This window comes from Pinus tabuliformis, chromosome 9 (assembly GCF_031772625.1).
Source record: "Pinus tabuliformis cultivar Carrire ecotype Pingquan chromosome 9, CPIR1, whole genome shotgun sequence".
In the NCBI taxonomy this organism is placed as follows: domain Eukaryota; kingdom Viridiplantae; phylum Streptophyta; class Pinopsida; order Pinales; family Pinaceae; genus Pinus; species Pinus tabuliformis.
This window is the reverse complement of record NC_142307.1, coordinates 1,779,743,660-1,779,753,223: the sequence shown is the minus strand read 5'-3', so window position 1 is coordinate 1,779,753,223 and position 9,564 is coordinate 1,779,743,660.

Here is a 9,564-nt window from a genome sequence, read left to right as displayed (position 1 = left end):
ACCAATTCCATTTCCTGAAGCATCACATTCCACAATAAAGGTTTTTGTGAAGTCCGGTGTAGCTAAGACCGGTGCTTGGCACATTGCCTCTTTAAGATGTTCAAAGGCCTTTGTTGCTTCCGGAGTCCATGAAAATGAATCTTTCTTCAATAATGTTGTTAGAGGTGCTGCTATTCTCCCATAATTCTTAACAAACTTGCGATAATACCCTGTCAACCCAAGAAATCCTCGCAGATGCTTTATGGATGTGGGGATTTTCCATTCCTTAATGGCTTTAATTTTGCTAGGGTCTACCTTAACTCCTTCATGAGATACAATATGACCCAAATATTCCACCTCCTGGACTCCAAAGAAACATTTGGATCTTTTTGCATATAATTGTTTCTCCTCCAATAGTTGTAGCACCCTGTCAACATGTTCAACATGATCCTTCCAAGACTTGCTGTAGATTAGTATATCATCAAAAAATACTAACACAAATTTTCTAAGGAATGGTTTGAAAATTGAATTCATCAAACCTTGAAATGTTGAAGGTGCATTGGTAAGGCCAAAAGGCATGACCAAAAATTCATAATGACCCTCATGAGTTCTAAATGCCGTTTTCGGAATGTCTTCAATCTTCATTCTGATTTGATGATATCCCGAACGAAGATCCAACTTGGTGAAGTAAATTGATCCATGCAATTCATCCAGTAATTCATCAATGACAGGAATGGGGAACTTATCTTTAATAGTGAGCTTGTTGAGCTCCCTATAATCCGGACACATGCGCCATGATCCATCCTTCTTGTGCACCAATACTACTGGAGCTGAGAAAGAACTTTGACTCGGTTGAATTATACCAGCCTCTAGCATTTCTGCAACCATACGTTCAATTTCACTTTTTTGGACATAGGGATATCTGTACGGCCTGATGTTTGGAGGAACACTTCCTGGAATCAGATGAATAGCATGATCATGATCACGCATAGGTGGGAGACCTTTGGGAGTCTCAAATACCTTGGAATGATTGTCCAGGACTTTTTGGAGATCTGGAGAAATAGATGATTCCAATGTGGAAACATCTAGCGAACATAATTGTGCAATTACACCTCTTTGCTCCTTTTTTAGAAGCTTTGTCATGCCATTAGAGCTGATTATCTTTCCTGGTTTCCCTGCAATACCCCTTAATTCAACTTCCTTTCCTTCCGTAGAAAATTTGATGAAAAGTTCTTGAAAATTAAAAGCTATTGTACCCAAGGATTGTAGCCATTGGACTCCTAGTACAACATCACACCTCCCATTGGAATGGAAAGCATTGGGCTAGTCAATACATATTCTCCCATGGATAGCTTGATATTATGGCACTTTCCAGAGAAATTTATTGTTCCTCCATTTGCAATCATCACTTGACACTCTGGTGCTGGATATAGGAAGCAATTCAATTCTTTTGCTACCCTACAATGAATAAAATTGTGGGTGCTTCCTGAATCAATCAACACTATTACCTTTTTCTTCTTGATTTGTCCTTCTATCTTGATGGTTTGAGGAGTGGTAATTCCCGCCAATGCATTACAAGATATGGTCGGATTTATTTGTTCTTCATCTAGGCTTTGTTCCTGGAATATATCCTCTTCTTTTGACCTTTCTTGCTCCTTTTCTTCTTCCTCTTCACAATCTATGTAGAATAATTTCTTCTCAGCACACTTATGACCTTTTGTGTATTTGCTATCACAATTGTAACAAAGCCCTTTTGCTCTTTTTTCTTCCAATTGTTGTGGTGTCAACCTTGTAGGTTGTGGAAGACTAGGGGCAACAACACTTCCGTCTTTATAGTTGTGAGTGGTATGCTTCCTAGTTGCCATAATTTTGCTTTCCATTTTTCTTGCTAACCTGAATGCCTTCTCTAATGAATCAGGTTCCCAAAGGCGAACATCATGTTGGATATTATCCTTTAAAGACCCTATGAACACATCAATCCTATGCTCCTCTGGAATATCTTTTACCCTTATGTTCAATTTTTGGAACTCCTCAATGTGCTCCATTATTGAACCCTTTTGTTTGAGACTTATCAATTGGCTAAAAAAAGTGTTGCTTTTTGTATCCTCATAATGTGCTATCAATTCTTCCGTAAAAATTGCCCAAGTGATAAATTGTTTACGAGAACAAAGCCATTGATACCATACAAACTGATTTGGTTCCAAATATAAAGTTGCCATACGTACCTTTTGTGTGTTTTGCACATTATTGAGATCGAAGAATTGCTCCATCTGTAATATCCATGTGGCGGGATCCTTGCCATCAAACTTCCTCATATCGATTTTTGGAATATGGTGATTCTTCGATCCAACATTAGCGTCTATGGAATCATGATTAACATTTCTTTTGTTCTCATCATGAGTTTCCTTTACTACCTTTTCACCATTAGTAAGTATTTCTTGTAGAAAATTTGTCAAATTTGTCTTCAAATCTGCCATGCTTGTCTTCAAATTTGTGTTCAAATCTATCTTCAAATTGTCCATCTTAGCTTCCACGCCATTTATCTTAGCATCTGTTAACTTTTGTGAGCGTGACATTTGTTGCACTTGTTCTTGTAATTTTGATATATCATGTAGCATTTCTTCCTCTTCTTCATGAGTCATGCTAGAGCTTTCAGGTTCCTTACTAGGTGTTTGCATTTTCTTTCCTCGGGGCATCAGTTACCGATAATAATTCTCTACTATGCCCTTTGAATTCCTTCAAAATAAATTTCAAACCAAGCTTAAGCAAAAATTTAAAAAAAATCTACACACCTTTTTTCACTTTGTAGGAGCTCGATATTGCCTCTGATGTATCTCTGTACTTTCCAATCATCTAGTTCTGAATTTGTGACCTGTAGTAGCTCCCTATGTCCTCTTTCCAATGCCACCAGTCTGATCCAAATTGGATTCTCCAAGAAAGAGTTATGCACAATCTCCCAAGATGACCTGATTATAGACCTTTCCAGAAGAGCGAACTTGTATGAAGTGCCACGTGTACAATTTTCAATATTTGGTTCTGAAAAAGATATATAAGAAACTACAGTCCGTCCTCTTTCTGTACCTTCTTACGAAATTTCAATCTGATTCCCAGAGAGAAAGTTATGACAATTTTCCCCAGGTCACCTGTTTTGAATGTAATTCAGGAGTCTGCAAAAAGACCAACTTCCTCAGATCATATCTCCGAAAATATCGCATGAAAAGCTCTGAAATTCGGACCCAAGGTTCAACGCGATTTATTCTCAAATGGTTTTTTTTTTTGCGAATTCTGAAACGTCATAGAAAAAGAGTTATAGCGAAAATTGCACGATGACCTGTTTGGAGCAGCGAAACCCTAGAATCCAAAGCTTTGATACCAAATGTTATGAAACCAGCTCAAGAAAAGATAGAAAAGATAGATCAACGCCTTAGAATTTAGCCTCTTCGAGGGGACAACCTCTTTGCATTACATAAATGAACAATTCTTGGATGATTCAAATGACAAAACCTCCTTTCTATATATAGGAGTCTAAGGAGTCACAATATAATCCAGCTGACCTAACAATAATAATATAAAGCCACAAAAATAACAATAGAGGGATTCTATGGGGCACAAAAATAACAATATGGGGGTAATAGGGGCACAACAATATAAATAAGGGGTATAACTATAATAGTAATGGGGTAATCACTAGTATTATAGGGACCCAATAGTAGCAATGCAACTGCCTTGCATTTTGATGAAATAGTCTCATCCTTGCTGATGGAGGAGCTGAGACGGAAAAATATGGAGAGCCAAAATGGTGATGCCTTGTCTGTACGAGGGCGGATGCAGAACGGAAACAAAAATAAGTCATCGAGTGGGAGATCTAAATCTAAAGGGAGATCTAAATCTCCAGGAAAACCTGTAAAGGTGGTGTGCTGGAAATGTGGAAAGGAAGGGCACGACAAAAGGGACTGTAAATCTAAAGCTCCTGGGAAAGGGATCTGATGAGGCTCCTTTTGCAGAGGCGAAAACCACCTCAGATGAAGGTGGGGATGTGTACTTGGATTCTTCAAGTACACATGTAGATCATGATGCATGGTTGATTGACTCAGGTGCGTCCTTTCACTTCACTTCCCATAGAGAGTGGTTCTGCGAGTATGAGAAATATGATGGTGGTGATGTCTTCTTGGGGGATGACAGGAAGGCTAGAATCGTTGGTCGCAGAAAAGTAAAGTTGAATTTGGAAGGTGGAAGGGTTAGAACGCTTCCAGGCGTTCTACATATTCCTGCATTAGCCAAAAATCTAATTTCTGTTAGCAAGCTAGATGATGTAGGTGTAAAAACAGTGTTCGAGGAGGATACTTGCAAGATGGTTCGAGGAGCACTGGTATTGATGCGGGGAGTTCGGATTGGAACTCTGTACAAGCTGGAAGTAGCACTGTTATTGATGGGTGCAATAGTTCTATGGTTCTTGAAGTGGAGCAGAAAATCTAGTGGTCTCTGGAGAGAAGACCATGTTGTGGCATCAAAGGCTTGGACATACTAGAGAAAAAGGCCTTTGGATACTTCATGGTAAATGTATGGTAGAAGGTATGAGTAACATCTCTCTAGATTTTGATTTCTGTGAAAACTGTGCATATGGGAAGCAGAATCGGGTGAGTTTCCCTTCTGGTAGTAAGAGGGCGAAACATATATTAGAACTTGTGCACAGTGATGTGTTTGGACCTGTGAAGGTTCCATCATTGGGTAAGTTTATATACTATGTATCATTTATAGATGAATTCTCAAGGAATACATGGATATATTTCTTTAAGAAGAAATCCGAGTCTTTGACAAGTTTAAAGAATTTAAGGCTATGGTGGAAAGCCAGACAGAGAAGAAAATAAAGGTGCTGAGGACAGATAACAGTGGAGAGTTTTGTAGTAAGGAATTTGAAGAATTCTGTAGGAAGTGTGGTATAGCACGACAGAAGACTACTCCATATACAGCTCAGCAAAATGGAGTTGCAGAAAGAATGAATAAGACATTGATGGAAAGGGCAAGAAGCATGCTCAGTGGTGCCGGGTTAGGACAGGAATTCTGGGCAGAGGCGGTGGATACTGCATGTTACTTGGCCAACAGGTCACCTTCATCAGCATTGGAGGATAAGACTCCACAAGAGGTATGGACTGGTAAGAAGCCCTCTCTTTCACATCTGAGGGTATTTAGATGTGATGCATATGTACATGTTCCAAAGGAGAAACGAACCAAGTTGGATAGTAAATCTGAAAAGTGCATCTTTATTGGGTATAAGGATGATTTAAAGGGTTATAAGATTTGGAACCCATGCTCAGCTTTATAAATTCATTTTTCTGTACATAGAACAGACAATCGTGTGATGGTAGACTGATAATTTTGATGAAATTATCATCCTTTGGGGTAGGATGATTATCTGCTGCAATGATGTACATGTCAATGTCTTTATCTTTCCTGAATATATATCGCAGCCCGAATGGATGAAACTAGATCCGGGGTCTTCAAACTCGTTCGGTCTTCACTTTAAGTACAAGTTGATCCATGTGAGAAATGTTCTGAAGTCGAACATGGAAAGACATCGCTTGATTACCGGTCAATGAGGTAAACCATTAACAAGCGCGAGAGGAATCACCGATAATGATAATGACCCTCAAGGTACTGCAGTACAATTCACGTGGTGTGAATAAAGGACTTGGCGTCGAACACCACGCAAAATCTTTCGGTCGAAGGTCATTGATGTATACCTGTCGCCGGAAGTGAGAAACTTGCCATTGAGGCATGCAAGCTTCAAAGTACTGAATGGGGTGTTCCTAGATCAACTTCTTGGATAATGAGCTGATGTCGACAAGAAGCGATCCATCAAAGGAGGGCCTTGATGAATCCCACATCAATGACATGGAATGGAGCAAATGATTTTGATGGAGGTGAAAATGATATGATGATATATGGTTCAGGATGGCGGTCATGAAAGAATGAAGTGTAATGTATGGTAGTGGATGGGACACGGATGACTTCTCTGGATGACTTCTCTTGAACATGTCGGCGACATTTATGTGATGAATTGGTAGCATTTACCCCAAATGTGGATGGTATGGCGTGACCATGGTGATGTGACTGGTGAATGAAACAACCCAACCCGACTCAGGCACGGAGTGGAAGTGTCGTGTTCAAGAGCGACTTGCTACCAATAAAGATTCTTTGAGTTTCTTCCCAATTTTTCCCCAGTCATTGCTGACCAGTACCTCTTTATTTTTGTCAAGCTTGAAGAGGATAACATATGCTTGTTCTATAATTTTCCCTTCGGGAAAACCCATCGCTATGTTTTAACGAGCCTAGCGATAGTGAAACTCGTTCTCTTCTAAAGACAAGTTTGTCGCTATTAATCTTTTTAACGAGTTTAACGACAAATATAACTCGGTCCTTTTCATTTTTAGAGAGTCTGAAAATGTACGTAAAGGTAAATCCAAAATTCCTTTTTCGTCATCTAATCCCTTAAGTCTGAAAAAGTATAAAACAATACAGAAGGGATGAATTTTCGATAGTTTTAACGAGCCGAACAAAACAAGCGCTCGATCTTTTTGTGCAATAATCCCTTAGGTCCAAAAAGATTAAAATCTAGAGGAGGGATAGCACTTCCGGTCGCTTTAACGAGTTGGAAGGCCAAAACTCAGCAATCTTTTCATATTTTACGAGTTAGTTGAAAAGAGCTTAAAGAAGACTCGTCTTTTGAGGAACGAGTGATAAAATGGGTAGCAACTGATTCCAGGTAAGGGTTGGAATTTTCTAATCACGGCAGTGTCACAAGGATGGCTAGTGAAATCACTATTCGCAGCTGTTCCTCAAAATGGGTAAACAATCAAATGGAGGTGAATGATCGGCCAATGGAAAAGTGGAGGTGACGGTGCAAACACGACCAAGGCTTTAATGGATGAAATGCTTCATTCACGGTGGTTATTTACTGGGGAATAGTTCATTTTTTAACGAGCTTAAACGCGGGTGGAAACATTTGCTCATGTCTTATGTTTATTTTTTAACGAGCTTGAACTATGTGCTAAAACTGCTAGTCAGAAATGAACAATATTTGCTTGAAAACGAGATTAAAACGCTAATATTTTACTTAGAACTACGTAAAAGCAATCAAAAAGTGTTTTTTACCTCTCATTTTACCATTTCATTTGAACTTGGTTTGTTGGAGCTTTGGAGGTACTTTTCCCCCTCGATTTTCATCATCTGATTTCGGGAGATTCTGTGGACGATTCTCGGCGCCGTCTGGACCAGGTAGGAGCTAAACCCGAGCTCTTTCATTTCATGGTTTCCTTTTTTCATTCTGTGCTTCATTCCCTACTTTTCTGAGCCCCTGGGGTTTGAGGGGTTCGTTCTGCCATCAACGCACCCTTAGTACATCGAAACCTGCGCTGAATGTTGGCCTGTATGAAGGCAGTTTGACATTCAACGCAGCTGGAACACTGCTGCAGGTGCGTTGGGCGCAGAAAGGGAATTTGTTGCACAGTTTTTGATGGAATTTTTGCCTGTTTCTCATCAAAATCAGGATCTAACTCCTCTCTTGTTTGTTTTTCCAGAGATCTCGGAGCAAGATGACCCTTACATGGCGAGAACGAGAACATGAAGAAGAGGACATGATTGCCCTACATGATCCAGTTACAGTGAACGTGCTGCGGAATTGTGGCTTGCTGAAGTTCTTCCGCATTTCTAGCATGAGACAGCAGATTAATTTACTGCAGTATTTTCTCGATGCTTGGGATCCTATCAATCAAGTTTTCCAGATTAGGGGCAAATCTATCCCCTTGACTATAGTAGACATCTATTTCTTGACTGGCTTGTCGAGGCGGGGTGCCCCCATCTCTTTGTCAGGTTCGGTCCGAGGAGGCGATTCTGTGAGAGATTATGTCCGCCAGTATTGCAGGGAAGGATCTAAGCCGAGTAAAGACGGCAAGATCATCATCTGTGATGTCGCTGACAGGTCCCTTAGGACTATCCTATTTGCTTTTGGTAGGATGGCCGGTAGTGCGTCTCTTCATGTAGCCAACAGATCCTATATGCAGCATGCCTTGGAATGCCTCCAACCGAAGGTGTTCAACTGGTGCGACGCAGTACTTCTTGTGATGAAAGAACAATTGACCAAGATAAAGAACGGGAGGTTGAAGAACTTTGGGTTCGGTTCTATTTTGACCACCTTTGCCTTGGAGAAGATACCACTGATGCAGCCGCAGTACATTGCACTTGACTTACCTTCTCCTACTGAACCACGTATGCAGAGATGGGTTGACCATATGTCTAGGCATGCTGGCCAGTCTCAAATTTCGTTTTCTGATACCTTCTTCAGGTGGTTTGATCGTCAGGAGATGGTTTATGCCGAGTATCCATATGCTGGCATGGACTTCCGGGGTGATCCAGATTTAGTACTGCCGGACGACGAGCAGTGGGGTGCTATTGGTAAAATCTCTGACCATATTGCTGTTTACTGTTTTTGTTTATAATATCCTTGTGCTTTATTCTGTCAAGACTTTAATCAAACTCACGTGTACATGCAGATGTTGGTCCTGTTCGTCCAGTAGTTGGCCTGAGAGTGCCAGCTGTTGCCCCAGCAGGAGAGGCCGCCGGGAGGCTTATTCTTCGTGACCTCGATGTGGCTGAGACTCTCACAGCTGTGCAGGAGCAGGTTGAGAGCCTTACTCTCGGTATTCCAGATGTGAGGATCAACGAGCTACCTTTGCAGTTACAGCGACATACTACTGGTGTGGCTAGACGATGGACTCGTCTCTTACGCATGATCGCACAGGCTGTGACTTGCTATCGCGAGCATCATTAGACTAGAGTGACCCCTAGCATTTTGAGTTTTTGGGTCATGTGACCGATTTCGTCTTGGTTACAGAACATTATATGTAAACCATAAACAGCTATATATATTTTTGATTTTTGGGGTTTTATTTTGGTTGAGCTATATGATCCACATGTAAAACATTGATGATGTGTTTCTTTTTATAAATGTTGCAAATGTCTATCTAACACATAGTTTTCTAATGAGTCGGTTAATGTGTTTAAGTTTCTGGAAATATGTTGGTATTGAATAAGATCAAATTGTCTTTCCAAAATCTTAACCCTTAGGAACATGCGATAAATAGCTGGGTTTCAGACGGAATATATACCATTGAGTTGTAGTATTATGAGTTGTGAGTCTAGCCTGACAATTAGTCGGCGTATACCATGGGTGACAACATCAGAGAGAAGTTCTATCAACGCGCTATACTCAACGATGTTATTCGTTGATTGACCAATACATACACCTCTGAAACTTACTAACTCGCCGCTTGGATAAAAAATGGCCTAGGCTGCGGAGGACAGGTTCCGCGAACTACGACTCGCTCCGTCGGCATATCCAACACATGGCTCCAAAAGGTTTGACATCTGCAATAAATGTAAAAAGGTGGATTACTCGACCAAAACAAACACTTTAGCGAAAACAAAAATATAACAAAAGCATATTGGTTACTATTTATGCATAGTAACGCTTGAGGTACAACCCATTACGAGGTTGCGCCAGTGGAATTCCATCATAATCCATTAACT